This window comes from Protopterus annectens, chromosome 14.part0 (genome assembly GCF_019279795.1).
Source record: "Protopterus annectens isolate FY-2018-M chromosome 14.part0, PAN1.0, whole genome shotgun sequence".
Lineage (NCBI taxonomy): Eukaryota > Metazoa > Chordata > Ceratodontiformes > Protopteridae > Protopterus > Protopterus annectens.
Genome location: NC_056748.1, coordinates 1,123,303,979 through 1,123,328,241, shown reverse-complemented (window position 1 = coordinate 1,123,328,241; position 24,263 = coordinate 1,123,303,979). Strand labels below are relative to the sequence as shown.

At 38.7% G+C, this 24,263-nt stretch overlaps 1 protein-coding gene across 3 annotated transcripts in view; it reads left to right on the top strand.

Moving 5' to 3' along the window:
* The window catches only part of ZFYVE27 (zinc finger FYVE-type containing 27), a 1,067,636-nt gene that overhangs the window by 594,570 nt on the left and 448,803 nt on the right, over window positions 1-24,263 (top strand). The gene's annotated exons all lie outside the window — the stretch shown is intronic.

Below are 24,263 nucleotides of genomic sequence, written 5' to 3'. Positions count from 1 at the left end.
AGCCCACTGCTGTTCATACTGGTAATGGACTACATTAGCAAACAGGTTGGAGGGGAGAGATCAACATAATTGCTGTATGCAGATGATGTGGCATTACAGGCAGAGTCTGAGCAAGAACTCCAGCAAATTATAGAACAATGGAATGCAAAACTGTAGAGCACATAGGATGAAACTATGCACAGATAAGACAGTGGTAATGGCAGAAAACTGAGGAAATCAGAAGAAGTTGAGAATTGAGATAGAAGGGACAGGTAAATAGCTTCAAGTATCTGGGAGGGGTGGTTGAGGAGAAGGGAAGTCTAAATGAAGAGGTCAAAGCTAGAATCAGAGGGTCTGCAGCCAACTGGCATAGAGTGTCAGGTGTAGTCTATGACAGAAGAATACCAAAGAAGCTGCAAAGTAAGGTGTACAAGAAAGTGGTGTGACCAGTACTACTGTGTGGTACAGAAACCTGGGCAGTAAAGACAGAGCAGATGAAGAAGTTAGAGGTGATGGAAGTGAAGTGCTTGAGAAAGGTGGTAAGATACACTTTGTGGGACAGACAAAGAAATCAGGACATAAGAGCAGAATCCAGAGTAGCTCCAGTTGCAGAAAAGATCAAAGGTAACAGATGACTATGATTTGAACACATGCAGAAAAGCAGAACACAATCTGTTGAATAAGATTTGAGACAGAGGAGGAAGGTAAGAGGAAATGAGGATGTCCAGCAAAGAGGTGGATGGAGTGTGTGAAAGAAGATCTGTGACAGTTAGGCATGAGTGTTGAAGAAATCAGGAGTGTGACACTGAATCGAGAGAGATGGCAACAGTTAACATGATTCCCTGACCCCATGTAGAAAATGCGAAAAGGGGGTTGATGATGATGATGATTGTAGGGGTGTGTGATACTCACAGACTGTGTTTTTTTTTTTTTTTGTGAGAGTGATGTCTCCATTATAGTTAAATATTTGCATGTGTCACAGGTAGTTTGTGGTGAGTCCTTTACCTGTGAACATCAGGTGGTTGCTGTGCTGTCTTAGTTACCAAATGCCATGATGCTGGCATCACTCAGATAGCCCACACACTTAGCTCAGACTTTGATATAAAACTACCTGAGTTATACATAGTTAAAAGGAGGGCACACAATAGATTAATCCCAGGCAAACAACAAAGGAATTAATAAATCTAGACTGACAACTGTACAGCATAACGCTTCAGTTACTGGTAAATAAATAAATAACATGATCACAACTTGTTTAAATGCTACTAAAATTGTAGAAACATGGAAGGGTGGTAGTAGTTTTAGCAGAGGAAAGCAATATAGCAATAAATGAATTCAGCCGTGTGATTCTACAAACAGAATACTTAAATTTCAAGCAAGGAAAACAAAGGAAAATGATCAAAACCTGTTTAAAAACTGCAGTCATCAGCAGGTAAAAGTACTTTTCTGATTTTTGGCTTTAAAATGAGGTCAAAGTGCCATTTTTCAGCTTTTCTAGCAGGTGCGCAGTGACTTCAGACGCTGATGTCATTTAATAAAGACTGCTCAGAAATTATGCATTTTTGACTGAAGTGTAAGACAAGAATTTGTCAGCATCAAATGCTGACTTGTATGGCCAATAAACAGTAGCAAACAGGCTTCTCTGCATGTCAGTGAGGTATAATGGAATGAACTGTAACTACTCGGCCATAATTGGTTCTCCTTGTTTCTGAGAGTCAGCAAGATTGTTGTTACTGCTATAATTGCTGTTGCTCTTACTCAGTGTTTTTTTAATTTCTACACAGTTGTTTGGCTCGGAGAGTAATGATCATGGTTTTATGTGTTATGGAAATGCAGTGTAGCAGTCAATTTTTGGCAAACTGGTTTGGATATAGATCAGGTTTGTGACTGATAAACAATGCAGAGGTTTGCATTTATTTCTGTGAGGGTCTTGCCTTTATTCAGGCTAATAAAGCCTAATCTAGTGCTGAAATGGACTCTGTTGCAAAAAGTATTTCTTTTTTTATTTATTCGTTTTTAACTATTAAATCAACTGATCCACTGTGATCCTCCTCAGCCATGACTGGGACCACAAGGGTGAGGGAAGTGTTGAAGTAGACAGAACACCATACCTCCTCAGCCATGACTGGGACCACAAGGGTGAGGGAAGTGTTGAAGTAGACAGAACAATATACCTCCTCAGCCATAACTGGGACCACAAGGGTGAGGGAAGTGTTGAAGTAGACAGAACAATGTACCTCCTCAGCCGTGACTGTGACCACAAGGGTGAGGGAACTGTTGAAGTAGACAGAACAATCCACCTCCTCAGCCGTGACTGGGACCACAAGGGTGAGGAAAGTGTTGAAATAGACAGAACAATGTACCTCATCTGTGACTGGGACCACAAGGGTAAGGGAACTGTTGAAGTAGACAGAAAAATATACATTTTTTTTTTTTATCTAAAATGATCAGCTTGTCTGAATTACTCTTTGGCTTCTTCTAATGATACATAAGAACCTACTGACCTTAAAGTACGTGAGACTATTTTCCTTGTTTATGGTCTACATTAGAGCTACTATAGTATGAGACAGCAGGTTTGAGCAGACGTCATCCTGTCGTATGAAATAATTAAGGGTGCTTGTTAGGTTCTGTTCTTTCTATATGGTTGTTTAGCATATATGTAGGCAAATGCACATCCACTTACTCAATTTGCAAGTAGCAACATGTAAAATATTGTGAAGTTGTAAAACAGTTTATGCTAATTCCCAAACTGTGGCAGACATTTTTTTGATCATACCAGGCTATTTTTTGAACATCTTCATTTAATCTCGTTTTATTCAGTGACATAACTACACATTCATTAATAGAGGAGAAAACAAACCACAGTAGCATTTTTCATGTCGGATACATGTATGGTCTATTTTTAATGATCATCATTCACCACCATTACATAAATCACTCAATTGTATATTATTCTACATGATGAATTCCATATATTTCTGTGTAGTTTGCTGTTTCCCTTGCAATATTCTTAACATGAGGGATTCACTGCCAAGGGTGGCCTGACGTCCAGCCAGTATATCAAAGCCTTTAACTGCCTTAAGGTACACCATACGTTATACGAGTGCTACTCGCTTGTTTAGGGCATAAAAGCGACATCCGGACATACCAGCTTAAGAACTTCTCTTCTGCCAGTTCGAACATCATCTTTGGTCATTGGTCTGCTCACCTAAGTTATTTCCTGGTGTATTAAGCCGTTAAAATAAGTGCCCCATTGGGGTTTCTCTCTCCTATTTTTGCTGATTTTTGTTGTGGAGTTTTACATGTCGTCCAGAAAAGGGAAATGCCAGTGTGGGAGACAGATTCCACATAGGTTCATAGGTATGCACTAGGCCAATGGCCCCGGAGCCTTTACAAGCCCAGCCCATAAAATTATCCTGGCATCGTACCAGACGATATTAGTTCCCAGTGTGTCTGTCAAGTAGAACCACTGGAGTGATCCCGGGGTGAATTTTCTATTTCCCATCCACTCATCAAGATTTCTCTTGAAGAGGGCCAGTGAGATATGTACGGGAAGTCTATCCCATAGCATGGGCAGTCTCTGGGTCATGAACCTGTTCTTACAGCATTTTCTGTTGATTGTGATAATGAGGTTGAGGTCTCTGGAGCGTGTGGTGTGGAGGGGATTGGGATCTCTTTAGATGTAGCATTTCTAACAGAGCTGGGTCAGACATGGCTTTGTAAGTCAAGCAGGGATCGTCTCTAAGTAGGCGATATGAGACACAGAATAGTTGGAGTTTTTTTGAGTCTATCCATATAGGACAAGTGTTTAAGGCCTAGGATCATCTTTGTGAGGTACTTTTGCGGCCTCTCCAGCTGTTGCAAGTGTCTAGTGAGGTACATGCCAAATGGGGCATTGTACTCGATGATTGTCCTAATGAGAGAAGAGTAGAGGGAGACAATGACCTCTTTCTTCCTGGATGCAAAACCAATAGTAATGAGATGTGCCACATAGAAGGACTTTCTGACCACAGTGGCAGTGTGATGGTCAAAAGAGAGGTTGCTGTCAACCTGTGTTCCTAGATCTCTTGTAACGCCTTCTGTGTTCATTGGACTACCATCGATGTGGTAATTCATGGGAACCGAGTTTTTCCTAAAGGGGATGACGACACATTTTTTGGCATTGAGCTTATGGTTCTGACACCAGTCATTGGTCTCAGTGACACCTTTCTGCAGGATGTCAACATCACTTGAGGAGTTAATAATAGCTCCTAACTTGCAATCATCTGTGAACGTTGTCAGCCAGAGTCCCTTCGTGTTGGCCTGGACTTCAGAGAAGTAGATACCAAACAGGAGAGGACCTAGGATAAACTCTGTGGGATTCCACTCATGACTGATTGGTAGTCTGACTTAGAGTCAGCTACTTTCACACTGTGGGTTCTGTCTGTGAGCCAGTTTGCAACCCACCTAGTGATATAGGGGTTGATGCCTAGCTTAGTGAGTTTTTCTATGTTTCCTGAGTGGGGAATGGTATCAAAGGCCTTGGCCAGCTCAAGGTAAGCTGTATGAACCACCTTGCCTTCATCCACAGCTCTGGTGACTGACTCAAAGAAGTCAACCAGTTTGAGCAGGCATGATCTACCCTTCACAAAACCAAACTGTGTGAGATCTAGAGCTTGGAGATTCCCTATATCCTTGTTTATTGAGTTTGCTAATTCAGTTGGCAGAATCTGTAACACCTCACTTAGTCAATTAAAAAAAAGTCTAACCAATTATTTTAAATCTCACTGGATATGTCCTTGTACCAAACCTGACTAATGTCTACCCAGAGTCTGCCTTCCCTAGCTCTTTTTACAAGTCCCATCCGGCTACAAGTAATAGGAATTATAATAATATCTGAGAGAGATGAACTTTTGTCATGACTGTCTGTTGTATGTATTGTGTGTTATGCAAAACTGTATAAGTTTAAGTATAGATTTCAGAATTGTGTATCAGTTTTTTATCTGCTAAACTTTTTATACTTTACTTTCTTGTTTATAACTTTTTATATTTTACTTGACTGTAACGTGCTATTTCATAAATTTTTGGAGTTTTTCTCCCAGGGCCTCCACTGAAAATGGGCTCTGGGCCCAGTGGACTTCCCCGGTAATCAAACTGTAAATAAATAAAGAAAAATAAAGAAATTATGATGCGTTCCATAGCTTTGCATATCAGACTTGTCAGGCTAATGGGACGATAGTTCCCAGGGTCTGTAGTCACTCCTCCTTTGTGGAGAGGGATGAATGTAGCAGTGTGCCATTCGGTGGGGACAGAGCCTGAGGTGAGGCTGCAATTGAACAGGGCACACAGGTGTGATGCCACTTCACTCTGTAGTTCATGTAGAACACAGCCAGGGATATTGTCAGGTCCCTTAGAAGCTGTATTCTTGGCCTCAGACAGTGCTGTTTTAACCTGTGCAGCAGTAATAGTGGGTGCCTGGCAATCTACTGATATTGTGCTTGGTCCTTGGGGGGAGGGGTAGTCACAAGCAGTGCTTGTTTTGCTTGGGGCCTAATTGCAATAACAATATCTGCTAGAAAATAAACTACTATCTATACAGCAAGATGGCTTCAAACCCTTCCATAGTACTACCGCTGCACGTACCTCATTCACTAACACCATAAATAACTGCAGAAATAATGGACTAATTGTATGTGCTACATTCTTAGATTTATTCAGAGCTTTTGATATGGTCAACCATATGAAACTCCTTCACTCACTCTCCACCTTAAACCTCAGTTCATCTTCTATCTCTTGGTTTAAGAACTATCTATCTGGTAGGCAGCAAGCAGTAAAGTGGCAAAACCAAATATCCTCCTTGCTGCCTGTTTACCTAGGGGTCCCTCAAGGCTCCATCTTAGGTCCTTTACTGTTCACACTGTTCACCAACCAACTCCCATCCACCACACCCAAAGCCTTTATAGTGCAATATGCAGATGAATCACTCTTATATATGCAGCCCCCACACTAGATCACCTCCTCTCCCAAACACAAGAATCCTTCTCTCTAGCCGAAACCTGGTTCACCAACCAGCAGCTCATTCTTAACCCATCCAAAACTAAAGTACTACTCTTTAGATCCCACAGATCCCTTCCCCGCACTGACAGCTTTACTATCACCTCCAACAACAATACCACACTTACCCCTACCAATTACACCAAGCTGCTAGGCATGGAAATAGACAACCATCTTAGATTTGATCTACACATCGCCCAAACTATAAAGAAAGTTCACAAAAATCTCAGGCTACTCTATCGAAACAAACACCATTTCTCAAACCATTCAAAAATAACAATAGCAAGGACACACCTACTAGTTACATTACTCTATGCCTCCCCTGTGCTCACTAACCTTCGCAAAACTGATCTAAACAAACTCGAATCATGCTACAGTAAGATAGCAAGACTTGCTATAGGCTCATCCTATAGAACTCATCACTGAGAGTGTCTCATCAAACTTAACTGATTAGAGCTCCCACTAATAGTTCAAAGCAATCAGCTCTCACTAGTGCACGAGTTATTAAACCACTCAGGCAAAATCCCAGCTCTACAACATCTAATTCACCTTCACACCACTACTAGAACCTTACGATCTAGCACCCAAAATCACCTACAGGTCACCAAATTTAACAGTGAGGCAGGAAAATCTGTATATGGACACTCAATCTCTAAACTCTGGAACTCCCTTCCTGCCCACTTAACATCCAACAACTCCATCACTCCATTTAAGAAACTCCTTATAACTCACTTCATGAACAGCATGCTTTGCTCCTGTCTCACCCCTGGATAACACTCTAGTATATAGCTAATCTCTCTGCACCACAATAAAATATACTACCTTCTCAGCCTACCCATAGTCCTAATATTACTTCAGGATAAGAAATGTTTTCTGGCATGTTAAGAGAGCATTACTAAGTGCTCATACATTTGTCTAGTAGCTACTGTAATGAATTCCATGCATTGCTCCTCATAATTATGAATGTGTTTACACTGCCTTACCTGCTGCTCTCATATTTACTCAGAGTGTATACAATATGTGTCACTTAGTTTCACAATGTTAGTCTGCCTGTAATGAATGTCACAAGTAATGGCTTTTAATGTTAAAAATTAATGTAATTGGTGCTTCTCTCCCAGGCCTCCACTGAAAATGGATCTGTATCCAGTCCGACTCTTCTGGTTGACAAATGTAAAATAAATAAAAATAAGTAAAACTTTCAGTATTTGCTAGGCCTTTGTGCCCAAGACTTTATGAAGTCATCTTTCCTTCCTTGCAGTTTACTTGGAAAACCAGGGTCTGAAACTTTTAGAGAAAGATGCTATGGAGGGAAATTCTTGGCCTGACGTGGAGTCTTCATTGAAGAGAAAGGCCAAAAAACCTAGGTTGGAGTGTTCCGCTGAGCCTCCTACATCAGACTCTGTTTTGAGGCTGATGAAAGCCTGGAGGTTCACCCAGTTCTGGGGTCAGATTCCTCGGCTGGGACCATTTTGGAGGCCGCTATGGCTCCAACAACAGGCATGTCCTGTGAGGCACTGCAGACATCTGTTTCAGATGGTCAGGGGCAACTACGAATGGTTAACTGATTATCACAGAAGGGCCTGGGGAGTCCTCAAATTCTGGTGAGGGAGGAAGTTTCGATGGCAGTTATTGAGCATAGGCTGACATCAGGCCCTTCCATATTTCATAAGGCGGATGTCCAGTTAAAAAAAGAAGCAAAAAAACAAAGTATGTTTCTACTCCCAAAGACCCTCAAAGTAAATGGCAAAATGTTATCCATGGCTTATTTAATGCCCTTATAGCTCTGAAGCCTCCTTCAGATGTCTCTGTCCCTGCTCCTCCTTGGTCATCTTCCCCTCAGAAGAGAGTTAGGGATTAGGATTCTTGTGTTGAAGAGGTTTCTTCAAATGAGGAATCCTTGGCTTATTCCACCCAGATTCGATCTCCTCTAGAGTATGCTTCTCCTGAAGAGGAATCTACCAGTGCAGAATCTCCTGTTGAGAAGATTAATTTTCGAGATACCATTGCTAAGATGAGGGAGTTCTTCAAGTGGGATTGCTCCCAAGTTTCAGATGTGCAAAAGAAAATTTATGAGCTCCTACAAATGGAGTCTCCCTCATGATCTGCTGTTCCTCCAGTTTTGCCTGCTTTACTGTATGCTTTCTGTTCAGCATCTGAGGCTGCGGATTCACAGCCCCCTGTTCCTAAGAAACATGACCAGTTTTATAAAGTGCCTGAATATTGCAAATTTCTTTACAAGTGCCCATCTGCTGACCCTTTGGTACTTTCTATTTTTTCAGATAAGCCTTCCGAGTTACTGTCCTCCATTAAACTTCTTCTTTCTGATAAGGAAAGCAGGATTATGGAAAGAAGGTCTGTACTTCTGACACCCTTGCCTTTCATGCTACTGGTTACCAAAGTTATATGACTAGATGTGTTTTGGCTTTCATTTCCCAAGTTACTTAAATTATCTCTAACCTTTCAGATTCTGAGGGCAACACTTCAGTGTTTTATTGCTTAGGGGCTTCCTGTCAGGTAGCTCATCATTATATTAAGGGCAGCCATGATGCAGCAGAAGCTTCATCTAGAGCATCTGCTTCAGGATCTGTATCGAGGAACCTATTCCTGGCTACGGCTTCAACCTCTGCTAGATGACATTAAAGCTAAGTTGATGGATGCTTCTCTAGATAACGATGGCTTGTTTGGTTTTGCTGCTGGTGATTTAAATATTTGCAGGAGAAAGTCAAGGACTTATAGGACTTGAAACATCTTTTTGTTTCACCTGTGCCTACATTCCAAAGGAACTATCCTTCCAAGCCAGCTTTTATTCAAATGTAGGCTGGTCCTCCACCTAAAAGTAAAAGAAAAGTGGAAGGAGGGTTCCTACAGCTAAAAGTTCCCAGATGACTTCTGCTCAGAAGCTGCCCTTTGCTAACATTCCAGGTAGTATCTGACCATCACGTTTCTCCCAGCCTCATTACTCTCTTGCTTCATCTTTCTCTATCTCAACCATTTCGGTCAAGCATAACCCAAGACTCATGGGTTCTCTCCAGAACTCAACAAGGGTGTTTCATGGTTTGGAAATCCCTTCCGCCCTTCATGGACATTCCTCATCCACCTCAGGAACAGTTAAATTTATTCCCAGAGGTGCTTTGAGAACTTTTACATCAGGGAATTATTCAAGAGGTTCCACATGCCCAAAGGGGAAGTGGGTTTTATTCCAGAATGTTTCTGGTGCCCAGAAAGGAGGGTTTTTGAAGATCAATTCTAGATGTTTCCAACTGAAATACCTTTCTGAAGGCTCCTTCTTTTCACATGTTATTTCTTCAGACCTTGCTCCCTTTACTCCTTCTTCAGGCTTTCATGTCTTCTCTGGATATCAGGATGCCTAACTTCACATATCTGTTCACCTACCTTTCAGGAAGTTTTTACGTTTCTCTGTTGTTTTCTGGCATTTTCTTTTCTCTGTTTGCCCTTTGGCCTCTCTACTGCTCCAAGGTTATTCACCAGATGCCTAGCTCCTCTGATTGCTTTTGCAGTTATTCACCAAATGCCTAGCTCCTCTGGTTGCTTTTGGAGGCTTCAAGGCATCAGTTCCTCTGGTTGCTTTTGGAGGCTTCAAGGCATCCAAATATTTCCTTACTTTGATGATCTCCTGTTTCAAGCATCCTCTCCAGAAACTTTATTGCAAAGTCTTCACTAGCAGGATGGTTGTTTTTTTGTTAGTTCTCTAGTTATTCCTGGTGGGTGCAGCTGCCTCTGTGCAGCTATTAACATACTTGTATCTTAGTTCCACATAGCAGTGTTGTCAGGGTTTATGGAGGCTTGACATTTTTCCAGGTTATCCCTTAATAGTAGGAAGTTAGCCTTAGAGTAGTTCCTGAAGATTTCAGATTTAGCTTGGGTTCCGGGTTTTATTTTAATTTTATTGAAAGGAGACCATTTTGTGGACTGACCATACCAGAGAGGACATTACACAGGAAGGTTGTGCAGCATTGTCCCATATTAGTGAGGACTAGATCAACTATGTTTCTGTCCCTTGTCAACATGTTATCGATCTGGTCCAAGGAGTTTGTGTTTACAAAATCTGTTAATCTCTGTGCCTGCACTTTTGGTGTCATATGTGATTCCCATTTAATAGTGAAGTAACTAAAATCGCCTGTGATTATGGTATTGGGTTGGTCGGTGAGTGTTTCCAATAATGTTAAATATATGTTTTGGCTAGCGGGGGACCTGTAGCTTGGAAGGAAGTGGTATGGTATTTTGCCTATGGTGATTTAAACATGGAAAAGCTCACGTGCATCATCCTATTTCACCAGCCTTTTGGTACATTTATTTTTTATGTTAATCGAGATAATCCCCACCTTTAGTCTTAGTCGCTGGTCTAAATGTGTGGAAGGCATTATAGCCTTGCACTGCTGGTGTGCTGTCCCGTGGTTTTTAAACCATGTTTCACTGACTGCTCAGATGTCGGCATTCTCTAGGGAGAGGAGAACAAACTTGTAGGGAGTGGAGTTTCTTGTTTAGACTCCCAGCAATGAGCCGTAACATCTTTAGATCTTTGGTTTTAATTAGCTTTGTTGGAAGTACTTTGTTTGGCATTGAGTAAAAAGGTACTGTGGGGAGGATAGTGTTTTAGCTAATGGGAGAGGTTCAAACCATCCCTGACAAAGCAGCATGATCTGTTAACCATCTCTCTCCATACTGACAAATATTTCACCTCTTCAGATGATGCCAGAAACTAAGCCTGTTATTAAAATCAGTCATCTTCTGTTTGTATTGTGACATCCTTGGAGAAAGTAAAATGCTGCTGGTTGCTAGGGACATACCAGCCTGGGACAGATATTCCAAGAGCTCCATGATGTCTCTGTTCATATAGTCTAGGGAGTTAGCCTCTGGTCATTTACACCCAAATGGACTATGAGTCATATTGGTACTCGTGGTGCAATGACTTGAGGGCGTTTGTGATCTGGCAGACCCTGGCCCCTGATATGCAACTGACTGCGATTTTCTTTTATTCAGCCTGGTGAGAGGGACATCAGTGGGTCTCACATCTCACAATGTAGTCTCCAGTGACCAGAATGTTGGATTGTGTGATGACTTGCCTTATGGGGTTAGAAACAGAGGTGTGGCTGCATGTGTCGATATGGGTGTTGCTTTTAAAGAGTGCATTCAGGGCTGCTGAGGGTATTTGGTAAGTGTTACTTCATCTAGGAAATCTTTGGGGTTTAGGAAGGTTACAGTTAAGTGCCTGAGTATATGTGGGTTCATGTGTGTGCCGGGTGCAGTGTGTGTACTACTGACACTATGTATCTGTGTGTGTATATATATATATATATATATATATATATATATGTGTGTGTGTGTGTGTGTGTGTGTGTGTGTGTGTGTGTGTGTGTGTCTACACACATGCATGCATACAGACACAGATACACGTGTACGTTTTATATGTGGGGTGTGTATGTGTGTATACACACATGCATACATACAGACACAGACACACGTACATTTTATATGTGGTGTGTGTGTGTGTGTGTATATATATATATATATATATATATATACACACACACACACACACACACACACACACACACACACACACACACACACACACATACATTACACTCGCTTGTCTGTCTTTTATTTACATGTTAACACACATCTGAAGGTAAATTAATGCACTAGCAGATATGGCAGATGTAGCTACTGAAACAGAGTTTATAAAAGGAAAGGTCTTGGATCCATGCTTTACAGTACATTCACATTCAAGTGATTTCCTAAATTTGTTGTCTGGTATTTTCATTTCAGACCTGACTTGTGTCGCTGGCTTGACATCCACTGAAGTGCTGCCAGAAACAAACCTCATTTGCAGTGATTTGCCCTTTAGTAAAGACAGCTGCTTTAGTTGAATCCTTTGTTGCTATTGTGCCGTTTCATATTGAGCCATTTTAAAAAAATATATATATCGCATACAGCCTTGTTTGATTCATTGACCTTTTTTGCTCAGTGTCAGTTTTAAAAATGAGCTCATGAGAAATCAAGGAATTGGAAATGATCATCCTAGATGAAGAACTTTCCCGAATTTGTTAGTACAGGCGAATAAAATAAACCATGCTAATAACAAAAACACAGTGCCCACCATCGAGTGTGTACTACACAGGCGAATAAAATAAAGCATGCTAGTAACAAAAACACAGTGCCCACCATTGAGTTTGTACTACACAGGTGAATAAAATAAACCGTGCTAGTAACAAAAACACAGTGCCCACCATCAAGTGTGTACTACACAGGTGAATAAAATAAACCATGATAGTAACAAAAACACAGTGCCCACCATTGAGTTTGTACTACACAGGTGAATAAAATAAACTGTGCTAGTAACAAAAACACAGTGCCCACCATCGAGTGTGTACTACACAGGTGAATAAAATAAACCATGCTAGTAACAAAAACACAGTGCCCACCATCGAGTGTGTACTACACAGGTGAATAAAATAAACCATGCTAGTAACAAAAACACAGTGCCCACCATCGAGTTTGTATTACTGACTTTGCATTCATTCCGAGAGAGTCGAACGTTATTTGGTGATATATTTTGATACTTGATCATTGTTCATCTACCTGCATTACATCTTTATAAATACACTCTTACTTTAATGCCTTGCATGTTCATTACAGTTGAACTGTTTTAAGTACTGCACACTATGATGCTTATTACAGTGTTATGCTAATTGCCAGACTATAGTATGTTACTGTCCATGCTTGGAGTCTTTTTGATGTGTATATCAATATCTATATTTGTACTTTACAGTTTGACAATTGAACTGGTACATATTATGTATTACTGTGCTAAAAAAGAACAGGATAGTTGCCAATACTGTATACCCACATATATATTGCAATCCCAGGGATATCCATTGGAATGACCAGGTTGTACCACATGAAATGCCACATGACATACCCCATGAAGCAAGCCGAGGAAGAGTCCATGACAACAGTGAGTGGTGGTCTGTCCCTATCCCTCTGTGTATCTTTTCTTCTTTAGGTCATTGTCATTTTGCGGTGTATCTCCTTTCACTTGTAGTAATGATGGTGAAGTCTAGATCATGTGACACTTTTTGCTTGGGGTGTCTGACATAACATGTGAATAGAGGCTGTACTGCACTACATAGCCTGCACAGGTTCCTACACTGTATATCACTTTACTCTGTGTGGCTCTGTCATTTGTTTACATTATACATGGTTCTTTACAAGATATTGCCAAGTCACCTCTGTTCACCTATACTACATTCTGCGTCTTTTGGGGGGGGGATGCGTTTGTCTTTTCTGCTGTTATCCTTGTCACTACTAACACAGTCAGCCTATGATGAATTTGTGCTACTAGTAGCTGGAATGATACTGATTAGCTGGGCACATCTCAGACAGTCTTGTCTCCTCAAAATTATAATATTTATATACGGACTTGCTATTGTGAGGGGCTGCACCCCCCCCAATATATATTCCAACACTGAGGTCGCACTGCAGTGAGGAAAGGGCAAATATTCCAATCCTCACTGTACCACGACCCCAAAAATCATAAGTTCTTTCTCGTGCGTTTTCACTCATACGAGCGTTCAGCATTATTACCATTTGATATGGTAATATAGATAACAACATATGCATCTTGATAGCCTTGTTAACTATTTTACTGTATTACCCCTCCCAAGTTGTTATAGAATTTAAAGTGATTTGAGCATTTGAAATGTTAGCTTGATAACACCACAGATTTGGCAGAGGTGTGACTTTGCAGTAATTATTGTGCTAATTTTGGTAGGTGTAGCATATCAACTGATTCTCGGAGATATCCTGCATCGATTGCAGTATTTTTTTTTTCAAGGAAGGGGTACTACGCATCATGAATACATAATATGAGTTATACACTAAGAATTCTACATTTGCTAACAAGTTGCCAAAATCCATTGTAAGTGGCAGGCATTCTGCAAACTGCCAACATATTGAATCAAAGCAATTGTTTATGAGACTGTCTACATTGAAAATCTCTTAGTAGTTTAAAGAACGGTAGCCAGTCTTGTTGATGTAGATATCCCTGTGGGAACAGATGGTGCCTTAACTGCAGCATATATTTATGTAATTAATTTATTTATGTAATGACATCTGATTACCAAGAAAGTCCGACCAGGAGGGCTGGGGAGAAATGCTCCAAATTATTACAAAACATTTTTAGAGCAGTAACTTCAAAAATAAATTAAAAACATCTACAGTTTAAATAATTTTAACAAATTAGACATAATTTAAAAACATTGGTTAAGGACCAATACAATGTATATTAATATTTAGAGAAATTTTAGACAGTTTGCAGAGAAATTAAACATAAGTTAGTGTAATGCAAATAGGAATTGCAATTTGAAGTGAGGGAAAACAGACTTGTTATATTTAGAGAGAAAGTTAGGGGAGAGAGATAGCAGTAAGGAAGTAAGTGAAGAAGGGAGACTAAGGAGGTATAAGGAATGAAAAGGTACTTGTTTGCATATAGGGAAATAGTTTATCCTGTTTTGAGCAAGAACAGAGCCAAATTTTAGCTAGGAAGTCTTCAGAGTGGTTTTGAAATATGGGCCGGAGGGTATAGACCCATTGGATTACAGGTAAGGAGTTCCAGGCCTTAGCAACCTTGAACGAATACAGACAATGCCCAAAAGATTTGCTAGGTTTGTAGACCGGCAGTAGTTTTTGGTCACTGGATTGCAGCGACCGACTGGGAACATACTTGTGTAGAATGTTTTTTAATGCTGGACAGGCAGATGGATGCTGGATAATTTTATTGGTAGTAAGAAGATGTTTATATGTTAGTTGATGTGGCTGTTCAAACCAATTACTATTTTTCAGTGCTAAACAATAGTGGGTTCTGAAAGGGGTATGTGCTGCAAATTTAGCAACTTTGTTTTAGCATTGTTCAAGTTTTAATTTTTGTGAAGCCTGGAAGTTAGTAAGGATGGGAGCACCATAAAGAAGTGTGGGGAGGAGATTAGTAGTGACAAGTGTAGCTCGTCATGCCTGAAAGTTAGTAAGGATGGGAGCACCATAAAGAAGAGCGAGGAGGAGATAAGTAGTTCCAAGTGTAGTTTTAGTTGCATCGGTGGGAAAGATTTGGGCTCTGTAAAGCATCCCTAGTTTTTGATGGGTTTTTCTTATGCAATTGTGTATAAGCAGGTCAAATGTAAGATTATCATCTGCTATCACCCCTAAAAGTTTGCTATGAGAAGTGACTTCAGTGGTTGTATTATCAAGCGCGAGGACTTTAATTTCTTTTTATGAGAGGGGGATTTGGGGGCAAAAAGTAGTAGTTTGGTCTTTTTGTCAGATTGAGTAGGCATGATCTTCCCCTGACTTAACCAAGCTTTTTGTCTTTTCTTATATGCAGTGTTTGACATGAAAACTTGTAGGGGAAAACATTGACTTGATGCATAGCATTGACTGCTGTGGGGTCCTGGGAACTTTGGTTTAACCTTTTACATGTTGAGTCAGTACATTGATTAACTTGTTCAGTGTCCTTGAGGTAAATAAATGTGAGCCCCCTCTACCAGCACCATCATTGTTGGATGCAGGAAAGTCCAAATGACCACAATAGTTTGGGCAACATATACTCTTGTCAGAGTAGCTAGGAGTGTTGAGACCTAAAGCAGCTTGAGAAGTTCTGTGACTTCAGAACTGCAGCAGGTCACAATTCTTAGTCCTGTAACTCTGAGCTACAGGTCAGTAATCCCAGGTAGGTTTGAATTTCAGAAACTTTAGCTTTTACATTGGGGGCCGAGAATTGAGCTTGGTCAGACACAATGAATAGGAAAAAAACAGTAGCAAAGTAAAAGCACTGTTATGCAACTTTAAGCAGGTAAATGATAAACAGAATAGAAGATTCTAGCAGCAAAACTTTGGAAACTGCTGTAAAGGCATTTAAGCATAAATCCTGCAGCAAAATTTATAATATTGCCACACCACTATTATAGTCCCACTACAGTCTAATGCACAAGACTATGCAGAAATTTACTAGTAGCACTGTTTATGGAAAAATGTAGTAATAAATGACTGAGGCTCAAATCTGGCAGCAGTTCACTGTTCTGCTTCATAAGCAAATGAAATTACATGACTCTAAAGGCCCCAGAAAGTGTTCAGAATGCAGACAGCTACATGAATGGAGAACTGCAGCAACCGTCCTTCTGCATAAGGGCAAGCTTTCAGTGGACCCCAAAATCTACAGACTGATTATCTGCTTAATTTCATATGCAAAGGTATGGAGAGGATTATCATGGAAATAAATAATAATGACATTGGAATCCTCCAGACACTGGTCTAGCTTAGTTCAGTTATGTCAGGGGGAAGTTCTTACCTACTCAATCTGACAGACCTTCTTTGAGAAGATCACCAAGGCAATGGATGAGGGCAGAAGTGTGCATGCTGTCTACCTTAACCTAGCCAAGGCATTTGATACAATATCCCATTCAGCCATTATAAACAAATTCAAAAAATTAGGCTTAACCCTGTGTTACATGCTAGATTGGCAGCTGCCTCTCAGCTAAGACCTAGAAAGTTAGAATAGAGGAGCCCAGGTCCACAAAGAGGTTGGTCACTAGTGGAGTCCCTCATGACTCAGTGCTGGGTCCTCTTCTCTTTGGCATCTATTTATCAGGAGTGAAGTCCAACATCAACGGCCTCTGGCTACCAAGTTTGCGGATGTTAGTAAACTGAGAGAAGTCATAGAATTCCCTCAAAACAGTGATCTCTTCAGGAAGTGCGAATACAGACAAATAACTGGTGCTGTAGACACAGTTTAAAACTCAGTGCCAAGAAATGCATAATAGTACCCAATGGGATGTTGTCTACCACAAGAAACTACTTCACTGATAAAACATCCCTAAGAGTGCACCTATTAGTCAGGGATTTGGGGATGTAACCTGGCGTTTGACCAGCATGTATTTAAGGTAGTAAGGAAGTCATTCTATGTTTCTCAACTTATAAGAAAGGGTATGGTATCTAGGTCCAAGGAAATCATCCTTCTGTTGTACTTGGCCCTTATCAGACCCATCACTGAGTACAATGCCCCATTCAGTATGTACCTGATCAGGTGCATGCAACAACTGGGACATCCACAGAGGTTCCTGATAAAAAGAATGCAGGGTGTTAACAACATGTCCTGTGCAGATTGCCTCAAAACCCTATCCCTGTACTCAGTCTCCTACAGACTGTTGAAGGGTGGGCTGTATCTGCCATAAAAGACATCCCAGAATCCCACTCTGATGGGCTTCTTTCATAACCACAAAGCAAATACCATCAGGACTACCTGATCCAGGGACTTAAACCATGCTTGCTGCATTAATAGGACATGTTGGAGGGACAAGTATGTGTCTCAAAAATACCCCTTCTGTGGAACAGGCTTCCCATCCACTAGAATGAAGGACAAAGCCAAAAAGAATTGGGGCGGGGTAAAGGTCCAAGCTCAGAGACAGATTTTATATATTGTTCTTATATACTTGGAAAGTTGCCTAAATAAAAATGTTCTGCATTAACATGCATGTTCTGAAGGATATGAAATATGAAACTGAAGTTACTATCATTTTTTAGTGACTGCATTCCTCAACAATTTGTTGCTAATTTATGAATTTTCTGAAGTATGCAGTCAGTGATACTGTGTTGTCAATAAATACAAAGACAAACTACTCTACTCTAAAGAAGAAATGTCGATATTAACTGCATCATATCAGACAAAGACATTACAAATGTTACACAAATCAGGCTATTTTCAGTAGTGAAACATTCAAATCATTATATTAATACAATATATATGACAGATATATCAGATTTAAAACTAGATGGCTCTTTGAAATGTACTCACTATTCTTTTAGATTGTAGACTCAAACCAATATTTATAAAGTATTGGTAATCCAGTACATTATACTTCAAAATAGAGGAGGTATTAATGGTTTTGTGTTTCTTATCTGACCACAGTGCTATTTAAATTAACTTTAAGTCCCAGCATATATAACTAGATAAAAGGCTTTAATTAATGCTTCTTAAAAGAGATAAATCAATTTATGGAGTTTAACAGTAATGGTGAGGTTGCTGATGTCATACTATGGGACACACTAAAAGTTTACTTGTATGATAAAGTAAAGAAGTGGTATGTTTGTAAATGAAAGGAGTGGGATAAAGAGTTAAATGCTCTCCAAGCTGAAATCGAAAAATTATACTGTAAACCCAATGATAAAACTGCAAGCACACAGTTGAAAAATCTAAATCAGAAATACCTAAAAATCTTACATCATAAGATTTCCATTAATCTAGAAAAAATAAATTACAGTCATATTCCATAAATCCCAACAGCCTGCGTAGAATAGCTAATAGATTGAAAAACATAAATAAAATAAACCGTATCAAGGAGTTTTATTTTATTTGTTTGTTTTTAAACAAAGGAATACAACTATTAAAGCTACATATTTGAAAGATATATTAAAATATTTTAGCAAATATTATGAAGAAATTAATACAACAGAGTCAAACCTGAGTAACAGCAACTTATTGGATATTTTTTTTAAAGAAAACATACATAATAAACTGTGAAAAGAATAGAAAAGCAAGATTGAGAAGTATTTTTCCTTTAAGGAATTAAAAGACCAAATTAAAAATCTTAAAACTAATAAACCGCCAGGTATGCATGGAATAATTCCTGAGCTATATAAACTTTTACCTGATTTATTTATTTGCAGTTTGTTAACCGGGGAAGACCACTGGGCCATATTGAGTCCGTTTTCAGTGGAGGCCCAGGGAGAAAAGCTCTACAGTAATAGAAAAGATTACGCATTACAAAAATAGCAGAATCCTAAGAAGAGTTATACAATTACAATAATGAGTTATTAGCACACACTAACATGTACAGAAATTAATATCATACGTAGACAATTTGAAAATTAAGTATTTAAAAACCTTTGGCTATTAGGAAAACATTGTCATTGTTTTTATCAGCAAATATTTTTTTTATTTTTTGGAGGAGAAAAGGTAAATATATTGACTGATGAGGCAGTACATTGAGAGGAGGCAGATATATTGAGTAATCGGGCAGTATAGTGAGGAGTTAAGAAGTTTCACGTGGAGAAGTTATTAGAGGATTGGGAGCAACAGCATTTCCATGTAGTGGAGAGGTAAGAGTGATGAGAACGTTTAAAATTGTCAGGGTGTGGATAGTTCTGAGGGGTAATGGGAGAAGATAAGCTGTCCTGGACGACGTTTGGGTTTGTGCACCAGGAGTACATTTTTGTTTTCAGATGTAAGGGACCTGCTGGGAGTGTAGGTGGTGAAGATGGAATTAAGGGATGGGCAGTCAGAGGGTTTAAAGATGAGTTTGTGAGCAATACTAAGTTATAAGTAGTCGAGGTAGTTTGGTAGTTCCAGTCAATTTAGGGAGTGAAGTGCATTACAGTGATGGGAGGAGTATTTGGAATCTGATGCAAATTTGGCTATCTTGTTGTAACAGGCATCCAGCTTGGCTTTTAGGGAGGCTTGGAGGTTAATAAGTAGAGGTGAAGCATACATGAGAGGGGAGAAGGTAGGTGGATGCTAGTGTTTTCATAGAGGAGGGGGTTCGGTATTGATTGTGTCTGTAAAGCAATCCAAGTTTTTCGTGTTTTTTTGATATTTTGTTGTGCATGGAAATTGAATTTTAGTTGTTTGTCTATGGCTACTCCGAGCAGACCTCTCAACTGTACAGATTTTCGCAGAATGTCCAGATTTTTGCCTTATATTTTTGGTGTGTTCCTCATAAAAACTGTGTTTTTTTTGACAAATCACCATGATGATCTAAGGATTAAACTCACTAAATAATGACATGCATTTCAGTTTCAGAATTCATATCCTTCAGAAAGTGCATGTTAGCAAAAATCTTGCTATTCTGGCAACTTTCTAAGTTTATAAGTGCAATATTCAAAAATATCCCCTTTTTGGGGCCTTTGTCCCCTATTATGACAGGCTTTGTCCAGATTTCGTGCACTAAGAGGTTGAGAGGCATGACTCCAAGGAGTTTTGTGTGGGGTGGTGATTTCATTTAAGGATTTATTTTGGCTATACATTTTGAAAGTTTCTTTATGTGATATGGTAAATTTTGATGGGGTGAAAATCATGATTTTAGTTTTGTTTGGGTTCATAGCTAAGTGGCTGCTGAACATCCAGGCTTCAGTGGTGGAAAAATCGGTTTGTATTTTGAGTAATAAATCACAAATTGAGTCAGCTGTGCAGACTACGGTTGAATCGTCGGCATATTGAATTAAATCGGCATTGTAGATAGTGGTGCAGAAGTTATTGATAAAGATGTTGAATAATACGGGGCCATGTATTGAGCCTTGAGGAACTCCAGTAGGGGTATTGAGGTAGGTTGAGAAGGAGATTTGCAATTTGACTGCTTGTTGCCAGTCAGAAGGATTGCTAGAGAACTAGTTTATGTTGATGGGGAGAGATAGAAGTGAGAGAGTTGCAATAGTAGCATAGGGTGGGAGATGGTATTGAAGGCTTTTGAGTGGTTTAATAGTATGGTTGCACCAGTTTTTCTTGAGTCACAGGCCTTGTTAACTTTGTCGAGGAATGATATAAGGGCAGTAGTTGTGCTGTGACCAGGTTGAAAGCCATGTTGAGATGGAGATAAGAGGTGGTTTTTGGGTAAGATGGAGCATGATCCGAGTGTGGATACACTTTTCTAGTATCTTGGAGATTGGGGAGGGGATGGCAGTAGGGCAGAAGTTGGATATATCATGTTTTTGTCTCCTTTGTGGAGTGGGAGAATGTCCCCCTTTTTCCACAATTTGGTTACATAAGGTTCCAGAATAGATCTATTAATCAGGATACTGATGGGTTAAGTGATGGCTTTAGCAGTGACCTTTAGGAAAGTGGGTGGTAGGTTATCAGGAATGTTAGAGCAGGGTTTGAGCTTTAATAGTAGTCTTTTTATAGATGAGGTGGAGATGGGTTGAAATATAAAGTTGGGGGAGGGAAGGAGTCAGGATTAGTGGACGGAGGGGAGTGTTGGCAAGTTTGGGAGAGGAAGGGTGAATTAGTGGAGGGAGGGGAGGGTTGGCAAGTTTGGGAGGGGGATGGTGATATGAGGAAGAGAGTGTTAACATTTATTTTGCTAGTATTAGTAAAGGTGGCAGTGATGTCAGCTATACAGTTTATAAAGAAAGAGTTAAAACGTGATGATATTTCCTGGGAAGTCATGTTGGGATGTGGGCAGGGATTTTCTTTGGTGCTTGGGTTAAGAAGAGAGGAGATGGAATTCCAGATTTTTTTGCATTTAGATTGTGGCTAGATTGAAGTTTAGTGTAGTAAGTTTTTTATCCACAAGAGATAGTTTTTTTTCTTGGTTGCATAGTTGTTTAAAGTGCAAGGGGGGGGGGCTGTTTTTTTCTGTAGTCCTTCAGGGTTTTGTCTCTGAGGTGCAAGAGATCCTTAGTGGGTTTGGTCAGCCATGGGGCAAGATTAGTTTTTATTCTTTTTATACTTATTGGTGCTTGGTGGTTTAGTGTGTCTATAAAGGAATTATTGAAATAGTTGATGGCGTCATCTAAAGGGAGTGTTTTTAGTATGTTCCAGTTTATGCTTTTAAGGGTGTCAGAGAAGAGTAGTGGGTTGAAGTATGTTAGGTTGTGAGTTTCTTTATAGTGGTGTTGGTGTTGTAGTGTGCTGGTAGACCAGTGGATGTTTGCAGGGAGGTAGTCATTTAAGGAGTCGGGTAGGGCGCCTGCTTCAGATATTTTGCTGGAGTGTGTGACAAGGGAGGTAGTCATTTAAGGAGTCAGGTGAGGTGCCTGCTTCAGATATTTTGCTGGGGTGTGTGACAAGGGAGGTAGTCATTTAAGAAGTCAGGTAGGGTGCCTGCTTCAGATATTTTGCTGGGGTGTGTGACAAGTATCAAGTCCAGAATGGACCCAGGTAAGTAGTCTTTGGAAGGTCTGGTTGGGGAGTTAATAACTTGGGTAAAGTTGAATAGATTTATATTGTTGATGGAGGGATTGGAGGTTACACTTGTCCAGTTGATTGATATACATATATACATATATATATATATATATATATATATATATATATATATATATATCTACACATGCATATATATATATATATATATATATATATATATATATATATATATATATATACATATATATATATATATATATATATATATATATATATATATATATATATATATATATATATATATATATATATATATATATATATATATATATATATATATACACGTCCCCTAGGGTAATTGTTTCATTTTTTATGTTGGAGGAGATCCAAGAGAGGTTATCTTCTAGAACTGGGATGTTGTTTTCTGGTGGGATGTAGAGGGCAACGCGACAGATATTTTTATATATATATATTTTTTAATTGATAATATTTTAAAAATTGTATTAAATACTTTTGAAGAATTTAAGAGTATATCTAATAGTCTCCCATCATGGAGATATTCTGTTATCGCACACATTTTAAAATCATATAAGGACCCTACTGTATGTTCTTCTTATCAATCTATATCACTTTTTAAATGTAAATGAGATTTTCATGTCTATATTAGCAAAAAGATTAAATCAAATGTTCATTGGTTTAGTAAATGAAGATCAGACTGGGTTTATAGTTAATAGGAAAGTTCAAGATAGTATAATAAGAGTCTTTTCTTTGATTGATATGGCAAACAAAAAGAGTTACCCATAATAAGGTTAGATATGGATAAAGCGTTTGACTCCGTGAATTGGTTGTACTTGTTCAGAGTACTAAATGAATATAACTTTTCCACTGATTCCATAAAGTTAATTAAAAATTTTTATGATAATTCAGTTTCTTTTGTCAAAATAGGCTCCTTTATATCTAGCCCCTTTGATACCTTAAAACGTACCAAACAGGGATGCCCTTTATCCCCTTTTCTATTTGTACTTATTAAAGAGCTGTTTGCTAACGATACAAGATCAAACATGTACATTAAAGGTTTTAAAATAAATTAAAATGTTTATTCTATAATTCAGCTTTTTGCTGATGACTTTCTGCTTACTAGTGTTAATATTGCACTTTTGTTGGATCATATAGTTGACTGTATGGACTATTTTGAAAATATTTCAGTTCTGAAATTTAATCACATTAAAACAAAAACTTTGCTTATAAACAAAGGGATAACCACTAAGGTAAATTCTTAAAAAAGTTTTGGCTGGAACAATTTACAGTTAAAATAATTAGTAGCTACTATTGAGACTAATAATAAAAATCTGTTTTAGTTAACTACCAAGACCAAATTGATACAATATCCAAATTAACAGACAATTGGAATAAATGATTTTTCACATTTGAGGATAGACTTGCGTTGATCAAAATGATAATCTTACCAAAAATCTTATTCTTTAGTCAGTCATTAATTCTTTCCCCTTCTAAAAAAAGTTTTAAAAATAAACTCTGTTTTACTAAAGTTCTTATGGTAGCCCCAAAAAAGCAAGAATCTCTTTAGACTGACACGTCAGACATTTTGAGGAGGGAGGCATTGGTTTCCCCCAGTATTGACTTGTATACTAAATCGTAATTATTAAAGTAATACTCCAGTGGCTTGACTCCTCTTAGGCTTCCTGTTGGAAATCAGTACATGAAAATATACTAATAGATAATACAAATCTATAATAGAAATCTATACCAATTTGGACATCAGTATCTTTTTTGGGGTTTTAAAAGACTATGTATTAAATGCAAAACATAAATTTACTCTCTACCCTTTCCTAAATCAAGTTCAATTAATGTTGAAGAGATTTACGAATTTGAATCGTCTAATCAAAGATCTACTAATAATGTTATTTCCTATATCTTTCACAAATGGATGCTTAATATATTTTAATAGAAGGAAAATGTTTGACTTAAAGAATAGGAATTTAAATTATTGGCGTCAATTTCTGAATGGGAATAAAATACACTCAGCTGATTATCTGATTGCTGGATACAATCTGGAACTAGAAGTTGGTTAGATATACAAACATGTAAGGAATATATTCAAGACAAAATTAAAATAGCATTAGACATACAAACTGAAACTAACTATTCCAAAAGTCCTAGACTTCTTTTCTAATATAAGTAATAGCCCTTCTAAAGGTAAGTCATACTTGTCAGTCATATATAGTATTATTAGAATTTAATTTGTTCCCCTGATGTGTTATAGTGGAATTACTTGACAAATATAAATAAAGAAGAATTT